At 37.0% G+C, this 23,421-nt stretch overlaps 1 protein-coding gene and 1 long non-coding RNA gene across 3 annotated transcripts in view; one reads left to right on the forward strand and one right to left on the reverse strand.

The window, feature by feature from the left end:
• LOC138349611 (uncharacterized) overlaps positions 1-23,421 on the forward strand; it is a 124,725-nt gene that overhangs the window by 51,959 nt on the left and 49,345 nt on the right. The gene's annotated exons all lie outside the window — the stretch shown is intronic.
• On the reverse strand, positions 5,049-7,085 carry LOC123756321 (uncharacterized). 2 transcript variants are annotated; one of them, XR_011230571.1, is made up of 5 exons: positions 6,988-7,085; positions 6,709-6,826; positions 5,680-5,881; positions 5,377-5,544; positions 5,049-5,145 (listed from the first exon to the last, which is right to left on the reverse strand). It is a non-coding gene; the product is annotated as an uncharacterized lncRNA (long non-coding RNA). The 2 variants fall into 2 exon arrangements; XR_011230572.1 differs by lacking the exons at positions 5,049-5,145; positions 5,377-5,544; positions 5,680-5,881 and adding an exon at positions 6,261-6,338.

Consider the following 23,421-nt stretch of genomic DNA (forward strand, 5'->3'; position numbering starts at 1 on the left):
ATATATATATATATATATATATATATATATATATATATATATATATATGTATATAATGCGAACAAGCCTGATGGTGGGTAGATTACAAATTCTTGAAGCAATTCACATAAGAATAGAACAACCTACCATGAACACCCAAATCACGGAACTATTTACTCTACCCACCATGAGTGTAAGGACAAGACCAGAACATAACGATGCCAACAATTAGCGTGAAACATTGTTATTTATTTATTTATTTATTTAATTATTTATATACAAGAAGGTACATTGAGTTTGTGAGAATACATAGCATAGTACAGTATTTACACTCTTGTAAAGCCACTAGTATGCACAGCGTTTCGGGCAGGTCCTTAAGCTAACAGATATAATTTGAAGATGAAATTAGGTACTTTTTAGTACCTAAAAGTACTTTAGTACTTTTAGGTACTAAAATAGGTTTCAGAATGTTAGAGCGTTAGGCAGATCATTGATGTATATAAGAAATAAGAGAGGTCCAACGGCTTTGTTGCTGTGGACTCTTCCCTTTCACAGTATATATTCAAATGCTCTGATCTTTCTAACAAACGTGACCTAACATAAGCTGACCTATTCCATTTATCTCTCTTTCTCTTTCATTTTCTTTCTTCTCCCTTTTTCTGTTCATTGTCTGCTCCTACGCTCCCTTGCTATCCTCTTCTTATTCCTATTACTATCTCCTTCTCATTCGGTTGTTATAATAGGAGCTGCCTCGTATGGGCCAATAGGCCCTCTGCAGTTCTTATTATTACTACTATCCCCTCTACTACACCTTACTTTGTTGCCAAGAGCATTTAAGCAGCAGAATAGCAAATATTAACTAATCTACTTTCAAGTGTGGTCTAGAACACACTTGCGAGATACTGTACCGACTCTCAGTGCACTCAACTCACACCATTGTTCAGCAAGGTTTCACCTACATACGTCTGTATGCTCGACTAAATATGCCACATATAATCAGGATTCCTCCCTTATGTTGACCAATCCACACACTAGAAAATGAAGGAATGACGACGTTCATTCGTCCTCCAGCACGGCGAATGGTTGGAAGTCCTTATGATATTTGTAGGCAGTCTTCTCAAAGTCTTCTTACGACCCCTGTCCTTTATGACACTTCAGGACGAATTTTTACTGCTGCTATTTCTATTGAAAGCTTTCTACTCTGCGTATTTCAGCCTCAAATACCCGTTGCCTCCATCTCCCCATTTCTCTCTCTTTCCTTCCCCCTCTCTCAAGCAATCATGAAATGTGACACCCAAACCTTGCCCGAAACGCTGTGCACATTAATGGGTTTAGGTATTGTATGCACTATCTCTATCTATAAATCGAACATTATGTTTGTAACTCCTCTATGTATATGTATGTACATTTACCTGAATAAACATTTTGACTTGATTTTTTACCATCCCGAACAATAAAGCCCAGTACTTGTCCTCCATACCTACTCAACTTTTAAATCACACATCAATACACAACACTCACTTGAGTGTTTAAGGTATTTTATATTGAGAGTATGCATGCCTTTGTATTATGAAATAATATTGATGTGATGTATCATTCAGAATTGGATTTAATCAGAGGATTCAGTGGTATTCCAGGTGGCATTAATTTTCACAAAGTAGTTGCATGGTGGTCTACAGTGCTAGCTTGAGAGCACCAAGTGAGGGGTTCGAACCCTCCTCTTGGCTACGACTTTTTTATTTTTTTCCAGTGATAGTTTCAGAGGGTTGAGAAAACACAGCATGAGGAAAATATTTTAATATAATCCAGTTTTATTGTATTAAAAGACAAAAGTATATGCATATACTTTAGGTACCCCTACTCAAATCTCTGAATATGTTAGACATTAAGTCATTGCACATTCTCTCATGTGTATTATACATATATAAAACGCTAAACTATAATGCCAATCCTGATCTCAAAAGCTTCATAGAAGGATGTAACAGAACCCATGAGCACCACACCAGAAATAAATACAGTTTTGATATTCCTAGAGTACGACTTAATCAAACTAGAAATGCTCTACAAATCAAGGGGCCCAGAATGTGGAATGACCTTCCCAACCATGTTAAAGACTGTACCTCTCTCAACCAGTTTAAGTTAAAAACGAAGCTATACCTAATAAATTCCCTGTAACCTACCTTACCCTTCTATTGTCAACCAATGTCTGTTTTTTTTTAAAGAGCGCTGTTTGTCGACATAATTGTATTTGTGCTGCTTTTTCATCTATGTTTTCATTTCTTGTTTTCATTCTACTCATTATGCTCAATTAGTATTAAGCTTGTCATTTAAGTTTATCATGCCCGAAACGCTTTGCGTAATAGTGGCTTTAGGCATTGTATGTACTAGCTCTACCTATAAGTCAACCAATCTTTGTAAAAATTTATTGTATGTATGTACCTTACCTAAATAAACATTTTATTTTATTTTATTTTTTATTTTATTTCATATAAAATATTAGTTTAGTTTATTTATTATGCACAACATACCCATCCTGTGAGTGGCAGTGGAAATTTTTAGAGGCACATAATGGGCTTATAAATGAACAACAAAATTCATGTAGTTATAAGCATCTCTGTAACTAAGCAACATAATTTGTGTGGTCAATTCATGTAACCAAGCAACAGGACAAAAGTAAGTAAGTAAAAATTAAAAAATTGAAGAGCCTATCTTGTATCAATTTGTTAAACACAGAAATCACAATAGCGTGATGCCTTAAATCAATGATTGAGGTCAGTTGAACTCCCGATTGGAATTCTTTTGCTATGTCGTATCACAGTTCATTAACCCTCAAACCACGCATATCATATATAAATGATATCAGTGACAAAACCGAAACCGCGCACATCATTTATATATGATTTCGTTTCTAGCGCTATAATTTAAATGCCCTGCCTGGGATAGGGGCAGCTATAGTACAGCCACGACCGATAGTTGCCAGATGCCACCTAGAAAAAAATCCAGGCCAACATTCTTGGGTGTTACAGCGTCAGTATTGAGCAAGCCACCAAGGCTGGCGCACGCAGCACGAGCTCACAGCACCGCTGTTCAGCCTGTGACCACAGCATTGCCTACAAATACCATAATATAAATGATACTGCTATTATTTAGCAGTGATAGTATTACTGAAGCCCCCTGACTGTGATAAAACTGACCAGGATTCTGATAATAGCAGGATTGTGGTGATATTTAGCGCTGTACTCCATGGAGGGTGGAGTAATGCTGTGGGAGGGAGGGTTGTGTCGTCGTTTTCTGACTGTGTGTGGTCACCATTTATTGACTGCACTCATCATACCAACTTAGTGGTTCGCTATGGTGAACACAAATGTAGATACTTATATATAACGTGTGTATAGTGTGAGATAACAGCGAGAGGAGTAGGTTGGGAGCTGCCATTTTGGTGAGGGAGGAGCGTCGTCTGCACGACTTGGCATGTTGTTTACTGATGGCCACTGTGGTCTTTGGGCACCATACCAGCTTATTTGTTCAGGTATGATGAATAAAACAGGTAGATACTTATATATAATGTGTGTATATAGCGTAATAACACCACAAACAATATTGTTGGAGGACAAATATTAGTGCGTCTGGCCTTGAGGGCGGCCGCCGATCAGCTGACTGTGTGAGTAGCTACGTCTTATGGCCTTTACTCACCATACAAGTTTAGATGTACAGTTATGGTGAACAAAACATGTAAATACGTATATACAACGTCTGTGTATAATGAATAAATACAGATAGAGTATTGTGGGAGGTAAATGAGGGTGAGTGAGGTGGTGTTGAGGGAGGGAGTGGCAGTGAGTGGCTCGCTGGTGTTTGGCGGTCACTCCTCGTTGCTTTTTGACTCACAAGACCAACTTAGTAGTTCGTTATGGTGTACAAAACATGCAGATACTTATATATAACCTGTGTATATAGTGTAACAACAGCAAAACTATTTGTTTATTGTTTTATGAACATAATAATTGAATCACTAATATGCACACCATAATTTTGAGTACAGCGATGGTTCACACATTTTATAATATAAATATACCACAATTCACTGTATGGAATAATATTACTGCAAAAAAACTAAGAAAAAATCAATCAGAGACATTGAAATAATTAGGTAATAATATATTTGTGGCAACTGCCGTCTGACAGCTCGGGCGGAGTAGACCTCATCTGGCGAAGGCTCTGCCAACGCCCCTTTTTTGCCACACTTCCCTACCCTATTGCGGCTAAAATATGCCACCTACGATTTTTTTGTTATTTTTTCCGTGAACAGGGAACAAAAATGAACACTTCTATAAGACGAAAGAATTTTTTGGATTTTTTTTTTTGTTGCGCCTGTGGGTGTGAATTCCATTTGGGCCCCTAGCGGTTTGAGGGTTAAGGCTCGTGTGGGATCCTCTCGGACATAGGTTCGAATCCTCATCATGGCCCTTGTGGATTTGTTCATTTGTATCTATTCATTTTGTAAATACATGTCTTCATCTTCATCACTTTCTAAGAGCTCCAAGAAAGGCTCATAGACCTCTTTTGGCTGGTAGGAACTAAATAAATGTTTGGCTTCAGTAAGCTTGTCAGCACATTGCTTTTGACCCTGCTTGAGAAGAGCCAATAATCCACGTTTCTCTTCTTCTGACAGAATTGGGTTTTCAATGGTGTACGTGTTAGAATCCTGGAATATAATATTTAAAACATCTTAGAGTCAAATATATACTGTACCTATTTAGTTGTACATAATGCAAATATATAAAAGTATAGATTAAGTAAAACAAAAGGATACAAATAATAATAAAAGCCATATTCTCCACAGTACCACTCTTGAAAATGGAAGTGTTTCATAGTTTAAATGTGAAAGGTGATGGCAATATTACTCTGACTAATTGAACACATTTAAGTGAGTTGAGTGTTTTGAAGATCTAAATTGCAAAAAGTATTTTGAATTTCTTACCTTGCAGAGACATGAAGGGAAAGAATCACATTGTAATTCTTGAATATAGTCGGATAGTTTGTCCCTTTTCTTTTTGTAGTATTGTCACCATGTTATCATTTCTTGAATGGTTAGTGATTCCTCCTCTCTACATCTCTTCTGGAGCTCAAACTTTTCCACTGCACTTCTTTTTTCAGTCAGGGACACTATAATGCAAAATGAAAATACAGTATGTGATTGACAAATTATAATAATGGGAATCATTTGTGAATTAAACATCATTAAAAATTGTATCTATAAAATTTACCTTTAGAAAACAAACTCAATTTAATGGTATTGCAGTCTTTCCATATATAAAAGTACAATTAATACAAATAATATATAAATATTTGAAAATGCTGAGAAAACTAATGAATCATTAAATCTTGTGTAAATACCACTTGTGTTTTGATGAAGCAATAAATTGTGCCATGGAAGGATGCCAGTTAAAACATCTGCTTCAGACAAATCCGGATAGTTCTTATTGTAGATTTTTATGAGATCTCCTAGTTTTTTTTTCTCAACTTTATTTTTGTTTCTCAATACAGCTCTCATTTTAGATGAAACTGTAAAGTTTCAGGTTGTTATCAAATATTTGATTTGCACCAATAGTATTTTACATAGAAAAACTAATTTAACAACTGTGTACTGTATTAATGTTTAAGTTTCAGTGAACAAACAAAAAAGCAATTAATGTCTACCTGCATAAGTGGTAATCTGATTTTTGCGATGCCTTATATTCTCTCCATATGCCTCGATAGTATGCTCAATGTTATTGGCAGAGGATCTGTTATTTAAGGATCTTGCAATGATCAGTAATTCTGATCTCCATTTCTCAATAACAGATTCTGGGACATTAAGCCTGTGAATCTCATTTGAAACTGCTGCAGCTGTCTCTGTGGCCTATTTAAAAATAAATGCCATCATATTTATTGTAAAATTTATGTTCAGAGTTAAACAAAGTCTTTTGAACTATCCTTAGTGCTTTGTCAAGGTCTGAGTATGTGTTTTTCAGATTCAGACCTTGACAAAGCACCAAGGAGTGTGTGAAAGACTTGGTGTAATTCTTTACATAAATTTCCCAAATACACAAGTGGGTTTTTATCCAATTTTACTTTGTCTATGAGAAGAAAATACCATTAGTGTCTTATAATAAGATTAAAGATAAATAAAAACATGTATATACACTCGATTCATTGTATAGAACAATTGTATATTTATATATAATTCTATATTTTCATTGTATAGAACAATTCATATGTTAATACCTTTCTTAATCTGGCAACTAATGCCCGAGGCATTCCATTAATTTTTCTGTGATTCCAAAAGAGTGCCGCCTCTGTCAGTTCTTCTGTACGCTCTGTGGAAATAAATTTAGTTATTCATTGACATCTTAATACTGTGTGTCTCAAAATACTGATTGGAAAGTAAAAGGATGATGATATTGATGCTGTCTTAAGTGGAATGAATTAATTGTTATTTCAGAGGAAACAAAGAGCTCAAAAACATGGACAACTTGATTTTTCAAACAAGGATTATACATGTATATGTTGGTTGCATATGAGTATAATGCTACTTTATGAGCCGAAATGCCTTTCTGCAATTTCCTATATTCTTATATTATTTTATAACATTATTTGGATATATATAACCATCAAATATTACCATTGTACTGATTTGATTGAAAGGTACAAAATTTAGAACTAGATTAAACAAAAATTAACACATACCAGCTTTAAGCATGTTCTTAGTGTTGTTGTTATATCTTGAAAGGTAGGAAAATACTTGCTCTGCCTCCTCCCCAGATGTCAGGCCACTTCCTTCTTGCCACCGCCCTCCATACAAAACCTTTGACATAATAGCATAACGTTTGTTAAAAACTACCTACTGTATTAACAATTTGCATTTAACATAGATAAATCCTTACATATAAGAGTTTAAAAGAAATTATATTTTCCAACTTACAGTAAAACAAAGTCAAAATATTATTACAGTATTAGATTATTTACCTGACAATACCAAGAATGTCCTTTGGCATGTAGGACTCCTAAAAAAGGCTTTCCTTGCCCAAGTGAGAACTTCTGTTCTCACTTGGAGAACCCATGGCCAGTATTTACAGATGATATCCTGGCATATGAAGGACACATTTTGTAAACGGTTCATTTGCAAATAGTGGGCATAACTGTAGAGCTCTCCCTGATACATATTTAATGCAGCAAGAATAATTCCATGTCGACAGGAAGCCATGCTTATACCGGTTTCATCCAAACTTCTAAATGAAACAGGTTTATTTTTGGCAGCTTTCAATGTCGACACTCCACACATGTGGCTACTCTGTTGGACAAAAGTAAAATTATATATATATATATATATATATATATATATATATATATATATATATATATATATATATATATATATATATATATATGTATATGTCGTACCTAGTAGCCAGAACGCACTTCTCAGCCTACTATGCAATGCCCGATTTGCCTAATAAGCCAAGTTTTCATGAATTGTTTTTCGACTACCTAACCTAACTTTTTCGGCTACCTAACCTAACCTAACCTATAAAGGTAGGTTAGGTTAGGTTAGGTAGGGTTGGTTAGGTTCGGTCATATATCTACGTTAATTTTAACTTCAATAAAAGAAAATTGACCTCATACATAATCAAATGGGTAGCTTTATCATTTCACAAGAAAAAAAAATAGAGAAAATATATTAATTCAGGAAAACTTGGCTTATTAGGCAAATTGGGCCTTGCATAGTAGGCTGACAAGTGCGTTCTGGCTACTAGGTACGACATATATATATATATCCTAGTAAACAACACAGAAATCATCGATAGATACAGCGATAGCAGACGGCTTGACGTTTGCGAGGCACTGCACATTAAGAAGTCAACACCAGCAATCAACAGCCAATTAATGCACAACTATATTCTACCCACCTCAAGACTCTGCTCCAATATAGAATCATCAAGAAATATGGACCAATAGGCTTTCTACAATCAATTCCATTTCAATACCCATTGTTTCATGTTCTGTCTTGTGTTGATGAAATTATAACCCTATTAAATACCACCTCACCCCATCCACCTCACTCAAATGTAGATATAAACAAATTGGAGATATGTAAGTTCTATTCAGTTGTGTATGTGTAAAGTCTTTGAAAATGTAATAAGTTTTACGAAACACGCTCAAGTGTCGCGTCAGACTAGAAATAAAAATGAATTTTGGAGAATTGATTTTTGAATTACCTCCAACAGTGAAAAGAAATGTACGAAAGATTGAGAAAATTCATGTTAGAATTATTAATCTTACTTTTTCGGTCATATTTAATAATATATGTCTACAGGAAAGACTGCTACCAAAATATATATATATATATTAGTCATATATAAATGTAATTTTTTTATGTAATATTTTTCATCATTCAATATGCATTCCATATATTTTATAGATTTTTTTGAACATGATATAGTTAGGAACCGTCCAATTAATATACATTATTGATAATGTCTCAAGCTAATATATAAAGGTACTCTTCAAATATGGTATGGGTAAAAACCTGGTATTAGGTCTTAGGTTTCTATTTGAAAACCTATTTTTAGGCTTTCGTACAGATGTAAAAATATTCTTACTTGAGTTTTAAGGTTCTGAATAGTGGAAACATGATCTTGAACTTCTTTGTCACAAGCGAAGATACCACCAGAATAATATGAGTTTCTGATCCCTCTGGAATGATATTAAATAAATGAATGTTCATTGTGTGAGACATTTTGATGACAGTTAAACATCATTTCACTTAAAACTAATTCAACTACTCAAGCTGGCATTCACATCATAATCCCTCCTATTCTAAATGAATGTATATAGTGAAATAAATATTTTTTAATTAGTAAAGCCTTAGTCCAAATAAAAAAATTCAACTGAAGTTGAAAGGCAAGTAATAAAGGTGTAATCAGTTAACAATTAAAAAAAATCTGATTAAAAGTTGCATGACACTATATAAATATTATACAGTGCTGTGTTTATAGTACTACAAACATATTACTACACCTTACATTATACCTTAACAATAATGAGCAGCATTAAATATTTTAACTTGAATATTTACCTCCCAACTTTGTTGTAACGATACAGTTTCTTGTTGCCATCAATATGTACAGCCACAGGTGTTGTATCACATGCAGGGCACCCCTTGTCAAATTCTCCTTTTATTCTTCCAAGTTCATACTGATGGAAACGCCATTCAAAGAAGACTCTTTTTGTTGTCTCAAAATTGATGGGACCATGCTAAGATGTAAAATGTGTGTAAGTAATTATCAAAAAGTGCCAAGCAGTGGCATGTTAAGCAACAGACTATAAATACCTGCAAGAAATGAAAATAAACTTACATGAGCATTACATAAAAAAGAGAAATTGTTAAAGATTGGTAATCCATTTCCATTTCTTATGATATTAGACATATATAAAATATATATTTAGAATATTCATGTTATTTATTAATTTAATAATATTTAACCCTATTTCTTAAATAATGACAATGCATTTGCTTAGTAACAAACTTAGTTTTTAAGTTTATACACCAATTTAATACTTGCACTATTAAAACAGTAATGGTATGAAAACTTACACGCCCTCGAGAAGCACCAAATAATTCCAGTGCACTAACTAATGCCTGAAGAGAAGTTCCAGGGCTGCTTCTCTTGAGAAAATGCCAGGAATCCAATAGATTTATGCTGTAGAAAGTGCTACTATTTCTTCCAGTTGAATAAAAACCAGACTGGTGCATGGCTTTCCTAAGTTCTTCATCTACATATCTGCACTTGCACCTAAATATTGGGGTATACAGATCATACCTTCCTGCCCCCCACAAAAAAATAAAAAAATTGAAGTAAAACAATTTTATTTGGCAAGGGATTCAAGTTTGGCTATCAATATATGTGTAAACCAACCCATAAACAATTCTCTGTATGGTTGTAAATACGTATGTGATATAAATACGTCTTCATAAGTGAAGATACAGTGGTAAAGAGAGTGAAGTATAAATGGTTATATTGATGAAGACTGTAGCCATGGTCACCTGAGCAATGCCAGCTACCAATACTAGTATCAAATAAATGTTTCTTAAAGTAACCTACCACTTAAAGTTACAAAGATGCACAAATTATTGGAGCTTAAAGTTGTGAACTTGTTCTCATTGCAGTTCGTGCAGGAATTAGGTGGATGTGCTGGTACAACAGGCTCTGGTAACAATTAAATTTACAAGATCAGCTATGCAGCAAAATAAATACATGTTTCAATCATTACATTTTAAATTACTAATACTGTAATTTGTTTAGCATTAACTGGAGTTACATGAAAGATTTATATTTAATAGCAAATAAAAATTCATTTATTTAACTAAAAATCTGTAATTAATGAGGTAATCAATAATTATTGAGGAAAATGACCAATATAAAAACTACTAAAAAAATTACATGAACTAAATAAAATTTTAAAACACTGCTTGGTTCAGGATAGAAATGAGAGTATAAGAAACAGACTACAGGTACATTACTTACTCCAGTGAATGACATACCTATCTGAACACACAGTTTGTGTTGGGTCTAAAGGCTCGAAGAACCCATTTTTCCAGCAGAATCGCTGGTGGAAAGGCATTACAAAATGCTGCTGCTGATCACATTTATGACAAAAAATGAAAGCAGTCTTCACATTTTATGCTTGCCTCACAACTTCTACATTGTACACAACATTTGCCTGGTTTTCCAAAAAATGATGTAATTATGTACTTTGAATGGTAATACTGGATTTAGAAATATTGTATACCAAGTTTAAAAATGACAAACATCTAAGTGTATTCAGAGATTGACATTAATCATGCATTTCATAATTACATTGAAATTTATCCATAATTACACACTAAAGATGTTATTTACCTTTATCTGGAACACCCAACTTCGACAATGTCCAGCTAAACAACATTGACCTATGTTCTCCCCATTTAATCTCACTATTTTTTCTTCTTTTTTGCCAATCAGAAATGCTTGCTTGAGAATCATAAATTTCCTCCAGTTCTGCAGCAAGTGCTTTGAAATATGGGATTCTAAATTAGTCAGGAAAATCTTCAAGAGCAAATAAATGTAATAAATAAAAGTGTATTTTATACATATTATATAAGCATCTAGAACAATTGACAGCTTTCAGTAATGTGTTAGTTATACTATGATATATATATATATATATATATATATATATATATATATATATATATATATATATATATATATATATATATATATATATATATATATATATATAGTAGATACTAGGTACTAAGATTATATTACATTACATAGTTCAAATAGGGACGTACCAGAATTCAATGATTTTGGTGTTTGTTCTGCAGCTGGTAAATATGTTTGAGTATATGTTGGTACACTAGTTGAGAAGTCAGAACTTTGAATGTGTGGAGGTGAAAGAGAAGCAGGCAGAAGGGCTGTTTGGCAGAAAATCAACCTTTAAGTATGGTAATTCCACAACACTTTATCTATTTTTAATTTGTAAACTATCTACATTTTTTGCTGTCTATGACCATCGCTGCCCCTATCTCCACCGAACACCGGTGTATTTGCGGCTATGCAAGGGCAGACCAATATGGCAGCCATGGCCTAATCTGTCATAAGACACAGGGAAAGATTGCCAGATATGAAGCAGTCAATGACATTATCAAAAAAAGTTTGGCTAGTTTGGTTCAGATGTAATACAAACAAAGAGCAACGGTTTCAAGTTCAACAAACCAAAATGTAGGGCTGACAACAGGAAATTATTTTTGACCCAGAGAGTTATTAACACATGGAACTGCCTACCCACCAGAGCTGTAACTGCCAAAACTGTGCTGAATTTCTAAATATACCCAAAAAAAGATCATAAAGGCAAATGGGGAGAATTTCGACAAGCTGCGGGCTTCCTGTACTCTTCTAGGCTACTAGAGTTTGTGGCATTCAGGTAAATATCTGTTTTCAAAGGAGAAGTTGACTATAACCTTGGATTATCTATAAACAAATTTTGAATAATAAAACACCAAAAACCTAAATAATTTTAAGTCTGAGGCAAAATGAAATCTACACTAGCAATTAAACCTATCATTATACTGTGATATAGGAACACACAAACATGGGTCATGGAATAAATAACTAAATAAAAAATTTCCTTCTGATAAGTTTGAACGTTGTGTTTGATTGATTTCAATAATCCTGCAGTAATTTTCTCCTTTTCCTTTCTTGTTTGAAGGCTTCAGATAATTTAGGTCCTCAATATTTAATCTTCATCAATCACCAATCAATCAATCTATTGTTTAGTGGCCAGTATTATTCAGTTTATTGGCCAGTATTATTCAGTTTATTGGCCAGTGCGTTGGCATAAGTTCTCATTGACGAACGAGCAAAAATTAGAAGGATTTAAATCGTAATTTAAATAGTTATCTCATTCCTTCTTTCCTTTGAATGTCAGTGACTGTGCTTCTGCTATGCTTAATTGCCTCAAAAGCGGCCAATTTTCATGATACCTTAAATTATAAAGGCAAAATTTGGGCTGAGTATACAAGTATAAGCAAAATTGACTGAGTATCCGAAAAAATTAAGAAAAGAAAACAGCACACCCGTTACATTAAAGAAAACGTATTTCTCGTTTCGGGAAGAATATTCTAGGGAGGCCAGCCGGTAACTGGAACAGCCCGATAAGTGCATTTATGTACTAAATACGTAAGTATGAAAATGTACTTATTACACTTAGTATTAAAACGTACTGTCTATTCGGAGGATGGGTTGATTTTTACATAGACATGTTCAGGGTTAAAAAAACATTTTTTGGGGAACACTTGATTTCATGTGCACGGGGAATGTCACAATAAACTCGGCACATCACAGTGGTTAAGGCACTCGTAGGTATATTGTAGGGTTCAAAACTTGGGTACAAGATAGATTCCTGAGGTGTTTGCCAGCTTGAAAAAAATTCCCAGCATTCCCCACGGTTGTGGGCAGGCTCATATTCAAGGTAGCAACCATTTTGTATGTATCCATATTGAGCTCCCAGTCTCTAGTTGGCCATGTTTTTGAGAAAACACTCTCTGATGTTGAAATACAGGGCATATTCCTTGAAGATGAGCATGCCAGTGATTTTGATAACTCAAATCTGGAAAAAGACCTAAGACAGGTGTCTGATACTAGTGATACGGATATTGAAGTGAACGATGTGGAGAGTATGTACAGTACACAGCTCTCACAGCCCTGCCATACCGGCCTAGGTCATCACCATCAGTGGAACAACACAAATGAATTTTTGTATGTTCTACTGAACATTTAGTGCCAAATGCAATTTGTTCGGATTATCCGGGAATGCTTTAGAGTAGGGTTCGTTAGAGTGAGGATGCACTGTAATTGAATCACTAATATGCTCACTATACTTTTTGAGTATAGCGATGGATCACATTTTATTATATAAATATATCACACTACACACTATTGAATAATATTACTCGAAAAAAAAAAAATCAAAGACATTGAAATAATTAAGTAATAATATTTTTGTGGCAACTCCCGCCTGACAGCTCGGGTGGAGCTGACTGCCTCCGATGATTACTCTGTCAACGCCTCACTTTTGCCAGACTTCCTCGCCCTATTGTGGTCAAAATATGTCACAAATTATTTTCTATTTTTCCCATGATCAGGAAACACAAATGAACACTTTTATAAGACGTGTTGCAGGCTAAAATCGCAAGAGAGCAGCCCAAGGGTTAGCAAAAACCAACTAATAATATCAGGGGTTTCGCGGCCTGATGAGGGTATCGATATCATAAAACCAAAACACGCTGAGTCCCTGATGAAGGTAATGCCGTCATCAAATAATGCATTTTTAAAAATACCATTTATTGTCCGAATATTATGGGACTGGTTTTAAATGTGCCCCTATATGTTCTGAACAGTTTGATAGCAAACTGAATGACGTAGCATGAAAATTGTGGTTAGAAAGCTGAAAAGAGTACAGTTCATCCTCACTAACGAACCCCGTTCTAGCGAATTCCCAGAAGATCCGAACAAATTGAATTAGGTACTAAATGTTCAGTGGAACATACAAATGTTTGATTAAGCGAGGATTGTTCATCCAAGCAGTCACCGAGACCGAGCGTCGGAGGTGGCTGTCTTCATCTATGATTCGCCAAAGTGTAAACAGTTATAAAGTGTTTTATTATGCTTACCCATTGTTTCTAGGGATAAATGGTTGAAGGATGATAAAATGGTATCAAGGGTCATTGGTGAGAGTTGTTGTCAGGGGGGGCAAGTGGTGTCAGTAGTTAGGGTTTATTGTTAGGGGGGGCAGGTGGTGTAAGTTATTCTCATGGAAGGCAGGTTGTCAGTGGTGTAAGTTGTCAGGGAAGCTGGAGTAATAGTGGTGTCAGGGGAGGCTGGTTGTGTCAGTGGTGGAAGTTGTCAGGGAAGATGGAGTAACAGTGGTGTCAGGGGAGGCAGGTTGTGTCAGTGGAGAGCTCTGGCTCAAGTTATCATGTAAATGGCAACACGTCAAGTTTTGTGAAATATATGATAAAGGCACAAAAAAAATTATACCAAAACAGAGATGCAGAACTAGGAAACAGGATTGGTTCAATAGAAATTGCAAGAGGGCTAGAGACCAAAAGACACAAAAATGGAATCAATACAGGAAGAGACCGAACCCCCAAACATACCAGCGATACAAAGATGCGAGAAACAACTACACGGCAGTGAGGAGAGAGGCAGAAAGGGATTGCAGACAAATGTAAAACCGAACCAGGTCTATTCTATAAATTCATAAACAACAAATTGCAGGTAAAGGATAATATTCAGAGGTTGAAAATGGGAAATAGATTCACGGAAGATGAAAAAGAAATGTGTGAAACACTAAACGAAAAGTTCCAAAGTGTGTTTGTACAAAATGAAATCTTTAGGGAACCAGATACAATAAGAATTCCAGAGAACAACATAGAGCACATAGAGGTGTCCAGAGATGAAGTGGAAAAAATACTCAAGGAGCTAAGTAAGAACAAAGCAGTTGGTCCAGATGGAGTTTCACCATGGGTTCTGAGAGAATGTGCACCTGAGCTCAGCATTCCACTTCAACTGATTTTTCAGGCATCCCTGTGTACAGGAGCTGTAGCTGATGTGTGGAAAAAGGCTAACATAGTTCCAATCTACAAAAGTGGAAACAGGGAAGACCCCCTTAATTATAGACCTGTATCATTGTCAAGTGTAATAGTCAAAATATTGGAAAAAATAATTAAAACTAAATGGGTAGAACACTTGGAGGAAAACGACATAATATCAGACAGTATGGTTTTCGATCTGGAAGATCCTGTGTAACGAACTTGCTCAGTTTTTATGATCGAGCCAGAGATTTTACAGGAAAGAGATGGTTGGGTTGACTGCATCTATCTGGACCTATAAAAGGCTTTCGACAGAGTTCCCCATAAGAGGTTGTTCTGGAAACTGGAACATATTGGAGGAGTGACAGGTAAGCTACTAACATGGATGAAAAATTTCCTAACTGACAGAAAAATGAGGGCCATAATCAGAGGCAAGGTATCGGATTGGAGGAATGTCACGAGTGGAGTACCTTAGTGTTCAGTTCATGCACTGGTAATGTTCATTGTCTACATAAACGATCTACCAGTGGGAATACACAATTACATGAACATGTTTGCTGATGATGCTAAGATAATAGGGAAGATAAGAAACTTAGATGATTTTCATGCCCTTCAAGAAGACCTGGACAAAATAAGTATATGGAGCACCACTTGGCAAATGGAATTTAATGTGAATAAATGCCATGTTATGGAATGTGGAATTGGAGAACATAGACCCCACACAACCTATAAATTATGTGAGAAATCTTTAAAGAATTCTGATAAAGAAAAGGATCTAGGGGTGGTTTTAGATAGAAAAATGTCACCTGAGGACCACATTAAGAACATTGTGGGAGGAGCCTATGCTACACTTTCTAACCTTAGAATTGCTTTTAAATACATGGATGGAGAAATACTAAAGAAATTGTTCACGACTTTTATTAGACCAAAGCTGGAATATGCAGCGGTTGTATGGTGCCTATATCTTAAGAAGCACATCAACAAACTGGAAAAGGTGCAACGACATGCCACTAAGTGGCTCCCAGAACTGAAGGACAAGAGCTACGAGGAGAGATTAGAGGCATTAAATATGCAAAAACTAGAAGATAGAAGAAAAAGAGGCGATATGATCACTACGTTCAAAATAGTAACAGGAATAGATAAAATTGATAGGGAAGAATTCCTGAGACTCGGAACTTCAAGAACAAGAGGTCATAGATTTAAACTAACGAAACAAAAATGCCGGAGAAATATACGAAAATTCACTTTTGTAAACAGTGGTAGACGGTTGGAACAAGTTAAGTGAGAAGGTGGTGGAGGCCAAAACCGTCAGTGGTTTCAAGGCATTATATGACAAAGAGTGCTGGGGAGACGGGACACCATGAGCGTAGCTCTCATCCTGTAACTACACTTAGGTAATTACACTTAGGTAATTACGTGGCTGGCGCCTCCATGCTCCACCTCGATAGTTCACTCACTGTCTGCTTTTCAGCAAATTAGCTGAGAAAATGTTACCATTTCAGTTGTTTGCAACACAAAGCTCTATCATATTCCATAGTCAAAATGAACAATTTATAATAAATTGTGGTGTCAGTGGTGAGAGGATGTATTAGGGGTGGAAAGGCGTCAGAGAAGGAGGGTGAGTAGAGACGCCAGCTGACTGCTGCAGCACATGCCTGCCTCGATACTAAGCTCACTTGCTGCTTTTGACAAAATTAGGAGAGAAAATTTTACCATTTCAGTGGCTTGTAATGCATCACTCTACCACATTCCGTAGTCAAAATGAAGAATTCATAATAAAGTGTGGGGTCAGTGGTGAGGGGATGTATTGGGGGGGGAGGGAGGGGTAAGGAGGCGGCTAGCCTCTATGCAGTCAACATTGGGTCGAGTTTCGTCGAGGTCTGGGTTCAAGGCCTGGTCTGAGGTCTGGCCTGAGGCCTGGTCTGAGGCCTGGCCTGAGGCCTGGTCTGGCCCAAGGCCTGTCAGTCTGGCTGCCACCCTCCCCCCTCACTCCTATACCGCCAACATGCTACAACCACCCCCCCCTCCCCTCCCGCACCTGACTTCCAGCGGCCGGCCCTGACCCTCCTTCCCCTACCACCGGCGGCCCGCCAACCACCCCTCCTCTTCAGTTTGTTGAGAAAATTATGTGATTTTGCTTTTTTGGATTCAATAATGCTCAGCAGTAATAATGCTCATATATGTAGAATTTTTAATCCAAATTGTTTGTAAGTGATTGTTCTATCAAATACCATAGTGAAAATGAAGACTTCATAATAAATGAATTGTTTATGAATATTTATGTAGACTGATACAGTTTGGCTTATGGAAATCCTGGCCATTACACCATATTTGCGGCCACCAATAACAGTCACATAGTTTTGATTTTAATATGAAATTGTTTACAATTGATTGTTCTATCATGTGCCATGTTCAAAATGATAAATACATAATAAATAGATTTTCTGTGATTTTTTCTTTTGTTGATAGTGGATGTAGGACCTTTGTTATTTTCACATGAAGGGGAGGGACAGCCTGGGGCTGACGGGTAGAACAAATTCCGCAATGAAACGAATCGGCCTCGCCTCATATAACACCTACGCCTCGTTCGAGTGAGGTCACACTGTATAAACATTTGAGTGTGGTTTGTGCGCTCACGGCCAATGCTCAGCCTTCGTTGCAGTGTGTGCCAGGTCGCTTGCCAGGCCAGCAAAAGAGTTAATCTACCTTGGAAATTTCAATTTACCGAGTCTAAGATGGAGAATGGCAAACACAAATATCATAGCAGGGAATGACCCGGGAAATAACCAACCACAAGTCAGAGAACTTTTGAGATTCTGTGACAAATTCTCGCTCAATCAACAGATTACAGAACCAACTAGGAACGAAAACACACTAGACTTGTTATTCACAAACAATGATGAACTAATCAGAGACATCACAATCTCAGATACTTCATACTCAGACCATAAGCTCATTGAAGTGCGAACTATCATAAATAATGGTAGTAGGTCTAAGAGACCCAACAAGCGAGAAGGAATATTCAATCAATTCAATTTTAACAATAAGAGGATCGACTGGGAAAAAATAAATGTAGACCTTGCAACCATTCAATGGGAGACAGTCATAAACGACAAAACTCCCACACAGGGAATAGCTCAACTGACAGCGGAAGCTTACAAGGTCTGCTTGAAGCACGTGCCTGCGAGGAGGGGCAGAAAGAGAACGCAGACAACTGTACAGGAGAAGGAAAAAAATAACGGAAATGCTTCGGCAGACACAACTATCACAAGCAAAAAAAATAAGCCTAAGCAGGGAGATCGAAGAAATAGAACAAACGTTGAAGCGATCATATGAGTCTGAGGAAATGAAATTGGAACAGAAAGCTATACAAGAGATAAGGAAAAATCCGAAATATTTTTTCACATACGCAAAATCAAAATAAAAAACCTCTACCATTATTGGACCGTTAATTACAAATGAAGGTACGTACACAGAGAACAACAAAGAGATTAGTGAAATTCTAAGACGCCAGTATGAGGCTATGTTTAGCACACCAATAAACAACATGAAAGTTGATGACCCAGACAGCTTCTTTATGAATGACATTCAAGCTGCAGATAATATAACGGATATTACCACAAACTCGGGAAAACTTTGAAAGAGAAATTGACAATATGCCTATGCACTCAGCTCCTGGGCCTGACTCATGGAATTCAATATTCATAAAAAAATGTAAAGTACCAGTAGCGAGAGCACTCAGCATAATTTGGAGAAAGAGCCTGGATACAAGAGACATACCAGCAGCACTTAAATCTGCAGATATAGCTCCGTTGCACAAGGGGGGGAGTAAAGCCTTGGCAAAAAATTATAGGCCAGTTGCATTTAACATCACACATAATAAAAGTGTTTAAAACGTTTGTATATAGGGTAATAACACCACAAACAGTATTGTTCGGGGTGAAACTTTAGTGCGTCTGACCTTGAATGTGTGAAGGAAGCAGCCGCCACCTGACTGTGTGTAGCGACGTCTCTTAGTGCCTGAACTAACTATATCAACTTAGTTGTACAGTTGTGGTGAACAAAACATGTAGATACTTACATATAACATCTGTATATAGTGAATAAAAACAAAAACAGTATTGTGGGAGGAGAATGTGGGTGAGGGAGGGAGGAAGTAGCAGCCAGAGGTGGGCTGCCACTGGTTGCCACTGCCACTCAGCATGCCAACTTAGTGGTTCGTTTTGGTGAACACGAATGTAGATACTTATATGTAACGTCTGTATATAGTGAATAAAAGCAAAAACAGTATGGTTGGAGGAGAATGTGGGCGAGTGAGTGGCTGGCTGGTGTGTGGCGGTCACTCCTCATTGTTTTTTGACTCATATTAGCGACTTAATGGTACGTTATGGTGAACGAAACATGCAGATATTTATATATAACCTGTGTATATAGTGTAATAATCGACAAAGTATTTGTTCACTGTTTGATGAACATAATAATTGAATCAACAATATGCACACTATATTTTTGAGTACAGCGATGATTCACTCATTTTATTATATAAATATATCACACTACACACTATTGAATAATATTACAGCAAAAATACTATGAAAAATCAATCAGAGACATTGAAATAATTAGGTAATTATCTCTTTGTGGCCACTCTGGCCTGACAGCTGGCAAGCAACAGACTGCTTAGGACGCACGCTGAGTCAGCGCCTGTTTTTTGCCAGACTTCCCCGCCCTATAGCGGGCAATATATGCCACTTACGATTTTTTTATTATTTTTCCCATGATCAGAGAACACAAATTAACAGGTTTAAAAGAAAAAATAATTTTTTTTTGTATGCGCCTGTGGGTGACAAATGCTAAATAGCTTGGAGCCACACAAGGGGTCAAACATAATACAGGGTACATAACACAATCAAATTTGCCCATAGTAGGTAAGAACCATGTAAAGAATTTGGGAATAATGATGTCTAACGACCTAATGTTTAGGGAGCATAACCAAGCAAATATTGCGTGAGCCAGAAAAATGATGGATTACGAGAACTTTCAAATCCAGGGATCCCATCACAATGGTTGTGCTCTTCAAATCACTTGTGTTGTCGCATCATGAGTACTGCTCAGTACTCACTTTACCCTTCAGAGCAGGAGAGATTGCAGAAATAGAGGGAGTACAGAGAACATATACGGCATACATAGACCCGATAAAGCACCTAAATTATTGGGATCGTCTCAAAGCCCTCCAAATGTACTCACTAGAAAGTCGACGAGAGAGATATCAAATAATATACATATGGAAAATACTAGAGGGCCAGGTTCCAAATCTACACTGTAAAATAACAACATACTGGAGTGAATGATACGAAAGAAAATGCACAATAAAACCAGTGAAGAGCAGCGGTGCCATAGGCACAGAGAACACTGTATAAACGTCAGTGGTCCGCGGTTGTTCAGCATTCTCCCGGCAAGCATAAGAAATATTGCTGGGACAACCGTGGACATCTTCAAGAGAAAACTAGATAGGTTTCTCCAAGGAGTGCTGGACCAACCTGGCTGTGGTGGGTATGTGGGTCGCTCCAAGCAACAGCCTGGTGGACCAAACTCTCACAAGTCAGAGTTTGAGGAGTAGAGAGTACTCCTCAATTACTTCCAGTAGAGTAGAAGTAGGAGTAGAACAACTCCCAGAACCCCATCAAGCAGGTAAACCGCCTCTAGATACAATGAAGATAAGCCTTAGGCTACACAATGAAACTTGTAAAAGCAACTGTATTGCTGCTGCCTCTAATATCAATTGGGAGTTTGAAATAGGTGACATAGTGAATATCAAGTTGCAGTGCAAACATTTCTTCACAAAACTTTTATCCTTGCCTTAAGGCTACCTTGAGGTGTTTTCTGGGCTTAGCGTCCCCGCTGCCCGGTCGTCGACCAGGCCTCCTCGTTGCTGGATTGGTCAACCAGGCTGTTGAATGCGGCTACTCGCAGCCTGGCGTATGAATCACAGCCTGGTTAATCAGGTATCATTTGGAGGTGCTTATTGAGTTCTCTCTTGAACATTGTGAAGGGTCGGCCAGTTATGCCTCTTATATTTAGTGGAAGCGTGTTGAACAGTATCAAGCCTCTGATGTTGACAGAGTTCTCTCAGAGCATCTATTGCACCTCTGCTCTTCAACAGGGGTATTCTGCACATGCTGCCATACCTTCCGGTCTCAAATGATATTATTTCTGTGTGCAGATTTGGGACCAGCCCCTCTACTATTTTCCACGAGTAAATTACAGTAGTTGCATGTCTCTGCACCTTTTCCAGTTTGTTGATGTGCTGCTTAAGATATGGGCACCATACAACCACTGCATATTCCAGTTTTGGTCTGACAATAGTTGTGAATAATTTCTTTAGTATTTTGCCATCCATGTATTTAAAAGCAATTCTGAAGTTAGAAAGTGTAGCATTGGCTCTTCACACAATGTTCTTTATGTGGTCCTCAGGTGATAGCTTTTTATCTAGAACCACTTCTAGATCTCTTTCTTTATCCGAATTCTTTAAAGATTTCTCACATTTCATAGAGGTGTCTGAATATAAAGTGAAAAAAATGCCAAAGGAGCTAAGTAAGAACAAAGCATTTGGTCCAGATGGAGTTTCACCATGGGTTTTGAGAGAATGTGCACTTGAGCTCAGCATTCCACTTAACAGATTTTTTCAGGCATCCCCGTGAACAGGAGTCCTAGCAGATGTGTGGAAAAAGGCTAACACAGAACAAATGTTTGCACTACAAGGTTGATATTCACTGTACTACCTATTTCAGATTCCCTGTTGATATTAGAGGCAGCAGCAATCTACAACAGTGGCAGCAGGGAAGATCCCATCAAATATAGACCTGTATCATTGACAAGTGTTACAGTATAGTGAAAATTTTGGAAAAAACCAGCGTTGAATGTAATGAAACGCCATTTTTTGGGTGAGACCCGGAGGCTCCCCGGAGCTTTACCAGGCTGATATGCTAATGTCAGACTTTGGCATCAGTCATGTGTATGGAGTTCAAGGGCCTACCAGGGACCACGGCCAGAACCTGGCCCCCTCAGAGAGGCAAGGGGAGCAATGGCCTATAGAATGGCTTATGCATCGTTAACGATGCATAAGCAACAGGGCTCCATTAAGGAACATATAATCTCTTCCCACAACCAGACCATCACCAGAGAAGTCTTATCAAAAAACACGGAAATCATCGATAGATACAGCGATAGCAGGCGGCTTGATATCTGCGAGGAACTACACATTAAGAAGTCGATACCAGCAATCAACAGCCAATTAATGCACAACTATATTCTACCCACTTCAAGACTCTGCACCAATATAGAAGCATCAAGAAATATGGGCCAATAGGCCCATTGCAGTTACTTACATTCTTCCTTTTAACTTACAAAATATTATATCCATTGTTTCGTGTTCTGTCTTGTGTTGAAAATTTGTTTTCACCTCATCCAAAACTGTTGTAACATATCACTTCACCCAAATGCAGGTATAAAATCAAAGCTGTTTAACCCTTACACTGCTCAGGGGTCCTGGGGACATTTACACCCCTGTGCGCAAGAAAAAAAAAATTCAAAATTGTTTTTTCGTCTTCTAGACATGTTAATTTGTGTCCCCTGAGCACGGGAAAAATAAAAAAAAATCGTAGGTGACATATTTTGGGCGCAATTGACCGAGGAAGTCTGGCAAAAAGTGGGCGTTGACAGAGTGGTCGTCAGACCCGGTCAGCGTCACCCGCGCTGACAGGTGGGAGTTGCCACAAAGATATTATTACCTAATTGTTTCAATGTCTTCGATTGATTTTTTCTTAGTTTTTTTGCAGTAATATTATTCAATAGTGTGTATTGTAATATATTTATATAATAAAAGTGGTGAATAATCGCTATACTCAAAAGTATGATGTGCATATTAGTGATTCAATTATTATGTTTATAAAACAATAAACAAATAATTTTGCTGCTATTACACTCTATACACAGGTTATATATAAGTATCTGCATGTTTTGGTCACCATAACGAACCACTAAGTTGGTATTGAGAGTCGAAAAGCAACGAAGAGTTACCACCACACACCAGCCAGCCACTCGCTGCCACTCCCTCAACACAGGCACTAAACTTTCTTTCCCCAACAATACCATTTGTGGTGTTATTACACTATATACAGACGTTATATATAAGTATGTATATATTTTGTTCACCACAACTGTACAGCTAAGCTGATATAGTTAGTTCAGGCACTAAGAGT

This window comes from Procambarus clarkii, chromosome 37 (genome assembly GCF_040958095.1).
Source record: "Procambarus clarkii isolate CNS0578487 chromosome 37, FALCON_Pclarkii_2.0, whole genome shotgun sequence".
Classification (NCBI taxonomy): domain Eukaryota; kingdom Metazoa; phylum Arthropoda; class Malacostraca; order Decapoda; family Cambaridae; genus Procambarus; species Procambarus clarkii.